The sequence below is a fragment of the Lycorma delicatula genome, chromosome 7 (genome assembly GCF_047948215.1).
Source record: "Lycorma delicatula isolate Av1 chromosome 7, ASM4794821v1, whole genome shotgun sequence".
In the NCBI taxonomy this organism is placed as follows: domain Eukaryota; kingdom Metazoa; phylum Arthropoda; class Insecta; order Hemiptera; family Fulgoridae; genus Lycorma; species Lycorma delicatula.
This window is the reverse complement of record NC_134461.1, coordinates 85,662,234-85,673,794: the sequence shown is the minus strand read 5'-3', so window position 1 is coordinate 85,673,794 and position 11,561 is coordinate 85,662,234. Positions and strand designations below refer to the sequence as shown.

Here is an 11,561-nt window from a genome sequence, read left to right as displayed (position 1 = left end):
AAGATTATGGAGGTAGAAGAATTTTGTTACTTGGGAAGTAGAATTACTAAAGATGGACGAAGCAGGAGCGATATAAAATGCCGAATAGCACAAGCTAAACGAGCCTTCAGTAAGAAATATAATTTGTTTACGTCAAAAATTAATTTAAATGTCAGGAAAAGATTTTTGAAAATATATGTTTGGAGTGTCGCTTTATATGGAAGTGAAACTTGGACAATCGGAGTATCTGAGAAGAAAAGATTAGAAGCTTTTGAAATGTGGTGCTATATGAGAATGTTAAAAATCAGATGGGTGGATAAAGTGACAAATGAAGAGGTATTGCGACAAATAGATGAAGAAAGAGAAGCATTTGGAAAAATATAGTTAAAAGAAGAGACAGACTTATAGGCCACATACTAAGGCATCCTGGAATAGTCGCTTTAATACTGGAAGGACAGGTAGAAGGAAAAAATTGTGTAGGCAGGCCACGTTTGGAATATGTAAAACAAATTGTTAGGGATGTAGGATGTAGAGGGTATACTGAAATGAAACGACTAGCACTAGATAGGGAATCTTGGAGAGCTGCATCAAACCAGTCAAATGACTGAAGACAAAAAAAAAAAAAAAAAAAACCTTTATTCTATGTACTTAAATTTTTGCACTTAAATATTGTTCTGAATTTTATTCAAGTGAACAAAAAACTACCAACTTTTCTTGTTTATACATTTATGTGTTTTGTATATAAATTGTGTTATTGTTTATAGTGCAAGTCACATTTCAAATATTTTATATTTTCAAAAATTTGTTAGCTAGTCATTCACACTAATATAATTAAATGCTAATAATATTGGATAATCATAACAAAAAAAAAAACGATATTTTATCAAACAAATTGATTAAAGCATTAAATAGAAAATATATAATTATATTTTCTAAACCATTAAAAAAAATCCGCCCAACGTGGGGCTCGAACCCACGACCCTGAGATTAAGAGTCTCATGCTCTACCGACTGAGCTAGCCGGGCGACGGCTGTGTCACCTAAAATATTTATATAAAAATTAAAAAAACCATACAAGTATTATCACGAATATCATGATTGAATTATTAATCTAAAATCCTAATCACTCGTTAAGAATTATTTTTTTAAGTAGAATTTAGAATTATTAGATTATTTATTACAGTAATTCTAAATGAAATAGCTAACCTAATGTGTCGAACACTGCGAACTCTTGAATTTTATTGATAAAAAAATTACAATTTTGTAAAATTTTACTTTGGAAAAAAATACTTAAAATTTGACGTAACTAATTTTACGTGTAAGAAATCCAGATATTAAGAAATATATATATATATATATTATATTACGTAAGTGTTACCTAACTGAACATCTATGTGTACTTGACTTCGACTTGTCCACACACAGCACTAAAACCGAAAATATATAATCTAATCAAGACTTAATTACATTTTTATTTAAAGTCAGGCGATTAAATGGTTTTCTCTATTCCTAAAATGTTTTACTTTCCATGGCAGATTAGGAAGAAAATAATTATCCCGTAGAGAATGAGCATTTTTTCAAATTATTACTAAGGCGTAGGTAGAATGAATGAAATACGGAAAATATTCTAAAGGCGATAACTAACAAACCAATGAAAAAGCGGTAACATTATGTTACGTTTACATAATCAACGATTTAATCAATAAAGTTTATTGTGCGACTAAGTATACGAAAATTGTTATACTTATATACAGAAATTTTTCGTCATCTTGAACAAGACCTCGTGGCGCAACGGTAGCGCGTCTGACTCCAGATCAGAAGGTTGCGTGTTCAAATCACGTCGGGGTCAATTTTTTTTCACCGTCAATAATTTTTGGAAGAAAATTCTAGTAACTTTTTTCTTTAATAAAATTATTTTAGTCAATCAAATTCTAATTCATTTTAATTTTCAAGACATTTAAGCGGTAAACTTATGTAGAGAAATTTTCGACGCCCACAGGCATCGGCGCCGTGGCTTAGTTGGTTAAAGCGCCTGTCTAGTAAACAGGAGATCGAGGGTTCGAGTCCCTCCGGTGCCTCATGGCCGTTTGTTTTTATGCAGCAAATTTTTATGATGCAATATTAAAGAAAAAAACTTAATAGTATTACTTTTTTAGCTGTTGTTAGGTATTGTGATTACATGGTTATTTTAAATATGTCAGCCCAACTTAAATTTTCATTAATAGTTACGGTCAGTCAAAATACCTACTTTTATGATAATTACCATCACAAGATGGGTTTAATGTAGTTTAAAAAAAACTCAACTTTATATTTTAATTAATTAAATTTATGTACTACAGAATCAAATCGAACTCAATATAGAAAAGTTATTAGGAAATATCAAGGTGAATTTAGGAAGTCCTGATCTTGTACGAGCAAATTCTTTCTGTTAAACTTCTTAACCACAAAGCACCAGAAAGACCTAAAACTATGTATTAGTGTTTATTGACTTTAAATGCAAACTTTGCTAACTTCAGTAATATTTTTTCCTTATTTCAAAAGAAAGAAATAAGTTTTATTTTATATATAGTAAATTCGTATCACATATATGTATATATATATATACATGCAAGTAATTAAATTATACTATATAAGTTAATATGCTACTGAAATTATGAAATTCAGTAGAACTGGTCTAACTATTGTTTTTTGCAGTTTTCCCATACTACAAAAACATTTGAATTATATATGCAGAAGTACATAAGGTGATCATCATTCACTCACTCTATATCAGTTTTAACTTAGACAATATCATTTAAGTTAAAAATACCTAATGTTTGATAAGCATTGTTATTCTGGATCTCATTTCTTTGTACTATTCATAAGGCGAATCTCATAAATCTCAATTCCAAATCTTAAAATCATCTTCTGTGTTCGGTATTGTAGTTATTGTAGTTTATTTTATATTCTTCTGGATTGATATGTTCACCTTGTACATTATTATGTTTTATTATGTCATGTTTTTGTGTTTTATTTATTTTTTTTGTTTTACAAATGATCTTGTGTTTTGTTTGTTGTTTTAAAGGTAAAATGGGCTTCATTGAAAATTATGTATTTTCTCCTATTAGATATGTTATTAATTTTTTCTTCATTTTATGTATGTATTGTTTTTAAATGTTGATAAGTTACTATAATTTGTGTTCAGTAATTTATTATGTTGAATTGTTTGTTGCAGTTATCAGATGATAAGAATCTATGTAACAGCCAATGTAAAAATAACACTACCATAACTATAAATATTATCAACTAATAATTAAACAGATTTTAATAGCTGTGTTGTGGATTTAATTTTTTTGACAGGATTCTGTTAATGCAATACCCTAGAAATCATTGGATAAATACTGGATAAGACCAACAGTTTAACAGTTATTAGGCTTGTGGTCTGTTTTCGAGGCAGGATTATTTTAAAACAAAGTAAAAATATTAGAAATTAATTCTCATATGGCTAAATTTGCTTTAGATATAAAATGTGTCACTTTCTTAAAAACTGAACTAATATTGTCTTGTAAGACAATATTAGTTCATTCTTATTCTTTTTCATATAATGCTTAAATTCCACCTTAATAACCTAGAAAATATATTAAATTCCTTAAAAAAATTGTAATATATATATTTAAATTCTGTTAAATAAACAGAATTTATTTATCCTATTAAAGAATATTGAGATAAGACATATCTTATCTTAATTTTTCATGAAAGTTCTCAGATCTTGCAAAAGTAGATGGTTTATTTAATAGAATTTAAGAGCACAGAGGAATAATACGAATCATAAAAAGAATATATATATGAAAACTACCATTTATTTTTCATTTTTTTAATTTTTTGTTGGTAACTTGATTATATATGAAGCAATAATCCATTTTAAAAAAGCCATTTACAAAATGAATATCAGGTGCAACCTATGATTTCTATTTTTTATAATTTTGGGTTTGAATCCCAGCTAGGCTTGGAATTTCATAATATAATTTCATATTACAGAAATTGTTTCTTATTGTCATCCTTAATACAATAAACTTAAGTTTTTTAAGCATAATTTTTGTGCAGATTGGATGAAGTATTTTAGATGTAGTTGAGGGTATTTTACTATTGTAGATGCCAGAGTGAAGCAAAATACATACATGTGATTGATCGAAGGCAACATTGTCTTGCATCAGATAATGGTTCTTTCCTCTCTTCATCCTATATTCTCATAGTATACCTGTTCACCAACACCAGCACATACCCAAAACCAACTATGCTTACAAAACTTAAACTTCCTGTACCTGACATGGTAACGGCAATTATACTTATTTTTAGTGTAGTACACAAAGTAACTTAAAGAATCAAATAGATAAGTAATCAAATATATATATATCTACTTCATTTTTTGACTTATCTTTATTTTTTACTTGAATCTATGGAAAGCTAGATTAATAAATTAGTATATACTCTACCATTTCTTTTACATGTTGTAAATAACTTATTTTCTCACCTTGTGCTGTGTAAGCACAAAAAATATATCTGTAGATAATTACATAATTCTTTTTATAACAATTTTTTTTAGAAAATTCATTAGTAATTATAGCATGTATTGACAGTTATTCTGCCAATAAATTGACAGAATAGTACGGCCTGGCTTTCATTCACAAGGCTATGGGTTAAAATCCTGCCTAGAATTGATATTTTTTCACGTATAAAAAAATTTGTGTCATCCTTTGTAATTAAAGAATAAAAATAAATTAATTTAAAAAAATAAAGCGTTTATTAGGAATGGTCCTGTAGCCTCTAAAAACATACATAAATTACTAATAGTTAGCATTTGATAAATGAATGTAAATTAATTAATTATTTAATATAAGTAATATTTGGATTTATTACAGTTCAACTACAACATTTTCTAATGTTTCTACCCCTGATCATGAAACACAAACGTTGAACTATTTAGGATAAGTGTCCATATCAAATAATAACTATAATAAAATACACACAGCTATTAAGTATGTAGTAGATTTTAATGGATCCAAATGAATGTATTTATAAATTCAGTTATATTAAATTCAGTTCATCAAGGATATGAGCATTGTTCTTGTAAACACAGATTTTTCAATGTTTCTCATTAAATGAAAATTTGTAGATGTAAGATTTTTTTTATAGATGTAGATTTAAGAATCTCAGTAGTCAGATATGCTTTGAAAGGAGCCTATCACTAAAAATTTCATACAGTAAATTTAGGGAAATATTGGCAGTGTGTGCCAATGAATGAATAAATGATTTCATTGTAGTAAAGTTCTGAGTTTACTGTGTTCTGGAAAACTGAATGATTATCAACTTATGTGATAAGTACTAAATTCCAATTTTTTTGTCATATTAAGACGCATAGTTTCATTTGGAACACCCATTATAATCTAATTTTGATTTGATTTAAAAAAAAAAAAAAGATTACAAGGTCACATAATTTATTTACTGGTACTTATTTATTCTCAAAGTAACAATAGAGTAATGCCTAATTATAATTACTTTGTGACAGATAAATTTTGTAGCATATAAGAATTTTAATCCTGACTAGATTCAAACTAAGAACCTTCTGAATGAGTTGTGATGCTACCATACCTCTGTGGAGGTCGAAAACAATAATAACAAAGCACTCTTCAATGCAATGAACGTACTAACCCAGGATTAAACTGCAGTGACAGCAAAAAATCTACAAATCACACACACACATATATTATATATATATATATATATATATATATATATATATTCACTTGCATTAAAAAGAAAAGATATTAGAACTGCAGACATCAGAATCAATATTTACAAATCATTTCATATAAATTACATTCAATTAATGAAGATATAAACTTCATACATTTAAGTGATGAAGGCTCCATAAACAATTCAAATTGGGCAGTCAACATCAACAACAAAACAATACACCACTTATTTGGTTTTGGCAAATACCTCCCGAAAAACTTTCTAAGAGCACACTTAATTATTACAAAAGTGGGTACTAAATAATAATAATAATAAATTACACTTATGTAAGACTGGAGATATTGTAAGCAAATTGTTTTTGATTGTAGGTTTAAATACTTTTATGTCATCTCTATGTCACAGAAAAAGCATGCAGTATACTAACCTCCTACAAAATTCCTATTATCGCAGCTCAAAAGAATTTGCAGGAAAAGTGGACTAAAAGAACTCTTATTACAGTAATTTGTTGCTGAACTGATACAATGTAATATGTGATTTCATTACAGTATTACACATACAACATTTATTGTGTACATAAAAATAAAATATTCATATATTAAACACAGTATTCCTCAGGAATAGTTTTGGAATTTTCAATAATAATTTACTTTTATACAGAGTTTTACAAATTCCCTGAAACCTAATTTTAATGCTAAAAATTAGTTTGAGATGTTAACATGGAAATTACGCTTTCAAGTACATTAAGACATACGAAAGTATCTACAAACGGAGTAGGTGAGCTGTTAGTAACTGCAGCGATCTGGTAGCTAGACAACAAATGCAAAGATTCCACTAAAAACAGTACTTTTGTAATTTATATAGTTTTTAAAATGATGTTACAAATTTTTTTAAAAATTTACTAACTCTTTCATGCCTTTCAAACGTTATAACTTAGTTAATTATATATTTACAGTTCGTTAGAAATAAGAGAAATTTTAAAAATAATTTGGCGGGATTATCTTTTTTCCAGAATGTATAAGAAAATGATTCAAATGATTGTTTTAACGAAAACCGTTGAATTAAAAAGAATATTCAAAACTACATAAAACATAATTTTCTCTACTTCTTTTACAAGAAAATCTATTATACTGTTTTGTTTATTATTAATATTATTATTTTTTTTTAGATGTTTATTTTCTTTCCATCTGTTTGCTTTGTTGATTCCGGGTTGGACATTCATTCACTTTTCGGTTCAATTTTGTCGTACAAAACGTTTTCTAAAAGAGAATGAGAACACTCTCCTTTCCAAGAGTGAGACGAGATTCCTGATTAAATTTCAGAAATAAATATTTGTAGCGTTTATATTTTAAAACATTTTTTTCATAATTATCAGTACAATTGGACTGCCTCTAATGTCAAGGTCTCGGCACCCAGCGTGAAAATTTTCATCTGACCCTGGAGGTATCAGACCTTACCCACAAAGTTAATAATAGGGAAGAAGTAATCAAGAATTAGGAAAAGACGTGGGTGGTGATAAAGGACGGTTTGGGAACCATCTTACTCAGGATCCAAAATAGTACCAGATGATAGATTATTGTAAGATGATCGAATTTATACTGTTTTCGCAATACACTCACAAAGTAAACATGATAATTTCTTAGTTGTTCTTAAAGGGGTTATTTCGAATTTTACGCCGTCTAATTTATACAAAATTCTTTATTTCGATTTTAACTTATCATTTTATAATGCATGAAAAACAAATTAAATGCTATTTCATAGACAACTGTAACTGTCGACTGAAGAAAATGGATCAACCGGATTTAACGTAGCATGGGCAAGGAAAACCTACAAGTTTAATCGAAACTAGTAGTTTAAACGAAAAAGTTTAATAAAATTGGATAATAGATTTTCCGGTGAAAAATAAGTAAGAGAGGAAATTATGTTTCATTTAATTCTTCATTTTCTCTTTAATTACACTACCTTCATTAAAACAATTATTTGAATAATTTTCTTTTACGTATATACTGTGGAAAAGAATATTATAAAATTATAACTTCCTAGATTTTTTTTACATCTCTTATTTTTTTATAACTAACAATAAATTTATATTTAATTAAGTAATAATTTGTGAAAGTCATTAAGGCCTTTTAGTAAATTAAAAAAGAAAAATCTGAAGCATTTTCTTTTTATGATGTAAATTACAAAGTACTATCTTTAGTTAATTCTTAAAATGTTTAGTTTAGCCACCAGATCGCTGAAGTAACTAATCTTATCAAAATTCCATTTCATTTACAGTATAATCATCTATAAGATATAGTTTTGATGTTGATAAATAACCAAATTCTCATTTAAATATTGTTATTAAAATTAGGTTTAAGGGAATATAAAATTAAATATAAAGTTTTAATATAAAACTAAATTTGAAGTGAAAATTCCAAAAACAATGAAATCGTTCCTTCAGTTCAGTAACATTTCACCCAATTTTTTTTTTTTTTGTTAAAGCAACGGGAATTTTGTTAAATGTCTATATTTTTAGCATGCTCTTCTCGTCATAGTAAAGATTATGACAAAAGTATTTAATCAATAATCAAGATTAATTTACTTACCTGAATAATTTTTTTTTTTTTGTTAACCTCCGAGTCCGCAGTTAAGCAATTTTTTCCCGCACAGGAAGAGATGAATGCTTTGTAGCGTGTGTGAAAAATGCCATGCCTGACCGGGATTCAAACCCAGAACCTCCGGGTGAAAGACCGAGACGCTACCACTCGCGCCACGGAGGCCATCTACCTGAATAATTAAGCACCGTTTAGCTGTACATATTAATTACGTATATCAACACAACTGATGCCATAACTTACATTAAAGTTGTTTAAATTTTATTATTTTTAAATACGTAGAATGTTATCGGGAAGGGAATAAATTTAACATTTTTTCAGAGTATAATATTTTTTTTATAAATAAATCTTTTGCTCAAATAATAAAAAATAGTAAGATTTATATTAGAAATATTGTAATATTATTTTTATGATACCTTAAGTCAACTTACGTTAACATAAGACTGAATTTTTAATACTAAAATTTACAGCATATTGTTTAAACATGTTTAATAACTAAATGTAAGTAAAACATTAGTTATTTTACAGCTAATGTACTTGTAGGTTTTAAGGATTTTTTCAAGATTGTCAATACAATTGGATTGACTCTAATATCAAGGTCTCGGCACTCTCAGTGCGAATAAAATGAATCCTCAGCCCTGACCCTGGGGATATCAGGCCCCAAAATAGTACTGGATGAGAGATTATCGAATTTATGAAGATTTTGCAAACCACTCGCAAGTAAACATGATAGTTTCTTAGTTGTACTTAAAGGAGTAATTTCGAATTTTATCGAAATTTTTTTATCTAATTCATATAAAAATTCTTTATTTTGCTTTTAAGTTATCATTTTACAAAATATTAAATATTTAATTAATTATTGTGGTTTTTAAAATTACTTTTCTTGGTTAAATAAATATGAAACATGTACGGTCGCAAGTATAATAATAATTTTTAGCTTTAAAGAGAAAGAAGGGTTAAATTTTAAACTCTATTCAAATGTCGAGAAATTCAACACCATCGTTTCCGCGTATTTTTTTTTTTTAATTTCCCTTTTCTAGATATATACATGTTTCGGCACGTTGGTTTTCAATTTATTTTGTTTTTATATGAAAAAAATTGATATTTCTCTATCAGAACAAATATTCAGTAATTTCGTTAGAGTTAACTGTACTCAATACCAGACTCAAGGAAATTATTTATTATTATTCCTGGTACAGTTAAACATATCTTCATTTTTTCCTTCCCTCAGAAACAAAAGAATCTTAAGAATGAGAGTATCATTGGAGAATGGTTGGTGGATGAACAATGAATGGGAGAGTGGTAGGTGCCCCTTAAAAGTTTGGAGTGGGGTCGATAATTGGTACCAAATCGTTGAACAAACATATCAGATCTCTTGCCGGGTGAAAAAAACAGATGCTGGAGTGTGCCGTTACTATGACTACCGGCCGCAAGTGTTACAATCTGACGGTTTTGTATGTATGCGTGTGCGCGCGGGTTTGCAACTACACTCTTCCTTCGTGTAATAATAATAATAATAATAATAATAATAATAATAATAATAATAATAATAATACCTTCAGTCATACTATACAGCATTTACAGTTCGCACTATCATCTGAATGTATCTTTCCTGGTATAATCTAATTACCATTGCATTGACTTTTCGGTCAGACTTTGACTCAGTTAGACTTTGCAGTCTAACAAACAACCTCGCCATTCTTCAATTATTAGTCATCAGTTAAATTAAAATACTAATTTTGAGATTATGTCAATATCTTATAAATGCGTATAGATTATTAATAATTTCTTAAAATAATATATTTCCTTACGAGGAACATATGTATTGGGCTATTCGAATTTACCCTGTAATCACTTCGGCCTTGGCTGGACTTCTTATACATCTACTGGATAGGAAAAAATCCAGCCATTCCCGAATATAGATCTTTAACAAACTAAATAAATACAATACATGCTGTAATTTTAAAGGTATTTCAATTTTTTCCGATGAACCTTTGCCCATAACCTACTGATAATTACCAGGTAAGAAAGGGTTACCCCACCGGGTTGGTCTAGTGGTGAACGCGTCTTCCCAAATCAGCTGATTTGGAAGTCGAGGGTTCCATCGTTCTAGCATTACTAGACAGTAATGTCCATTATTTTAGGCTCGTTGCATAATTTATTATTTTGAGCAAAGGTAGTTTTTTATCTCACTTCTCGGTCCTTGTGTAAGTAAATCTTCTTCTTCTTAGGACCTACCCCTTCCAAAATACCGTTAACCCTTTCCTACTTTCCTACTTTTCTTTCTTTTTCCTGTTTAGCCTCCGGTAACTATCGTTCAGATAATACTTCAGAGGATGATATGTATGAATGTAAATGAAGTATAGTCCTGTATAGTTCCAGGTCGACCATTCCTGAGATGTGTGGTTAATTGAAACCCAACCACCAAAGAACACCGGTATCCACGATTCACTATTCAAATCCGTATAAAAGTAACTGCCTTTACTAGGATTTGATCCTTAGAATACTCGACTTCGAAATTTGTTTTCCAACTACTAAATCAGATTAAAATGAAATTAAAAAAACAGCCGATACATTAAACAATACCCGCTTCTGATTGGCCAGTGGTTGAAAAGAGTAGACTTTCGATCGATTGAATACCTGTACCATAATGTAAATCTGTTTCATAATGACCTTTTTATGATACAGATTTCAGCCGTGTAATTCAAACATTTAGTACAACCGCAGAAAAGAGTGCTTTAAGGTCCATTTGTAAGAAATGGATGATCCAAATAAACACAATACTTTAGGAACCCAAAGTCCGTCTGGAGATCAAAATACCTTTACTCAGAATCGGAACAGAACAATACTGATCAATGATTTTGAATTAAGCAGCTTAAATATATACCTCAAAAAATACGATAGATTTTCAAAATGGTTAGCACCTAATTTACAATACACTCAGGCTTTTTTAAGAAAAACTCTCCTCTATTTCTAGAATTACGGGTATGTGTAAAAAATTTAACACCTTCTGGTATTAATGATTAAGTTGATTCGATTTCAATACCTGTTAGTTTTCAACTAAATATTCTTATATGTAAAGTATTGAATACGTAAATTCCATCACTGAATTCTCGATGTTCTTTCAAGAAACGTCGTATCTTAACTTATAGGATCAAGGCATTATTTTTCTTTTTTGAGCATTGCTGTAAACATGTACTTACTTCATTTCGTCTTGGTACCACTTCATTTACTTGAATCGGAAAAAAATTATCAA

At 28.8% G+C, this 11,561-nt stretch overlaps 3 non-coding genes across 3 annotated transcripts; 2 read left to right on the top strand and 1 right to left on the bottom strand.

Annotated features, from left to right (window-relative positions):
• Positions 1–931: 931 nt before the first annotated feature.
• Positions 932–1,004, bottom strand: TRNAK-CUU (transfer RNA lysine (anticodon CUU)). Its single transcript has one exon. It is a non-coding gene; the product is annotated as a tRNA-Lys (tRNA).
• A 751-nt stretch (positions 1,005–1,755) lies between these two features.
• Positions 1,756–1,827, top strand: TRNAW-CCA (transfer RNA tryptophan (anticodon CCA)). The gene has a single exon. It is a non-coding gene; the product is annotated as a tRNA-Trp (tRNA).
• A 155-nt stretch (positions 1,828–1,982) lies between these two features.
• On the top strand, positions 1,983–2,056 carry TRNAT-AGU (transfer RNA threonine (anticodon AGU)). The gene has a single exon. It is a non-coding gene; the product is annotated as a tRNA-Thr (tRNA).
• The last annotated feature ends 9,505 nt before the right edge of the window (positions 2,057–11,561 follow it).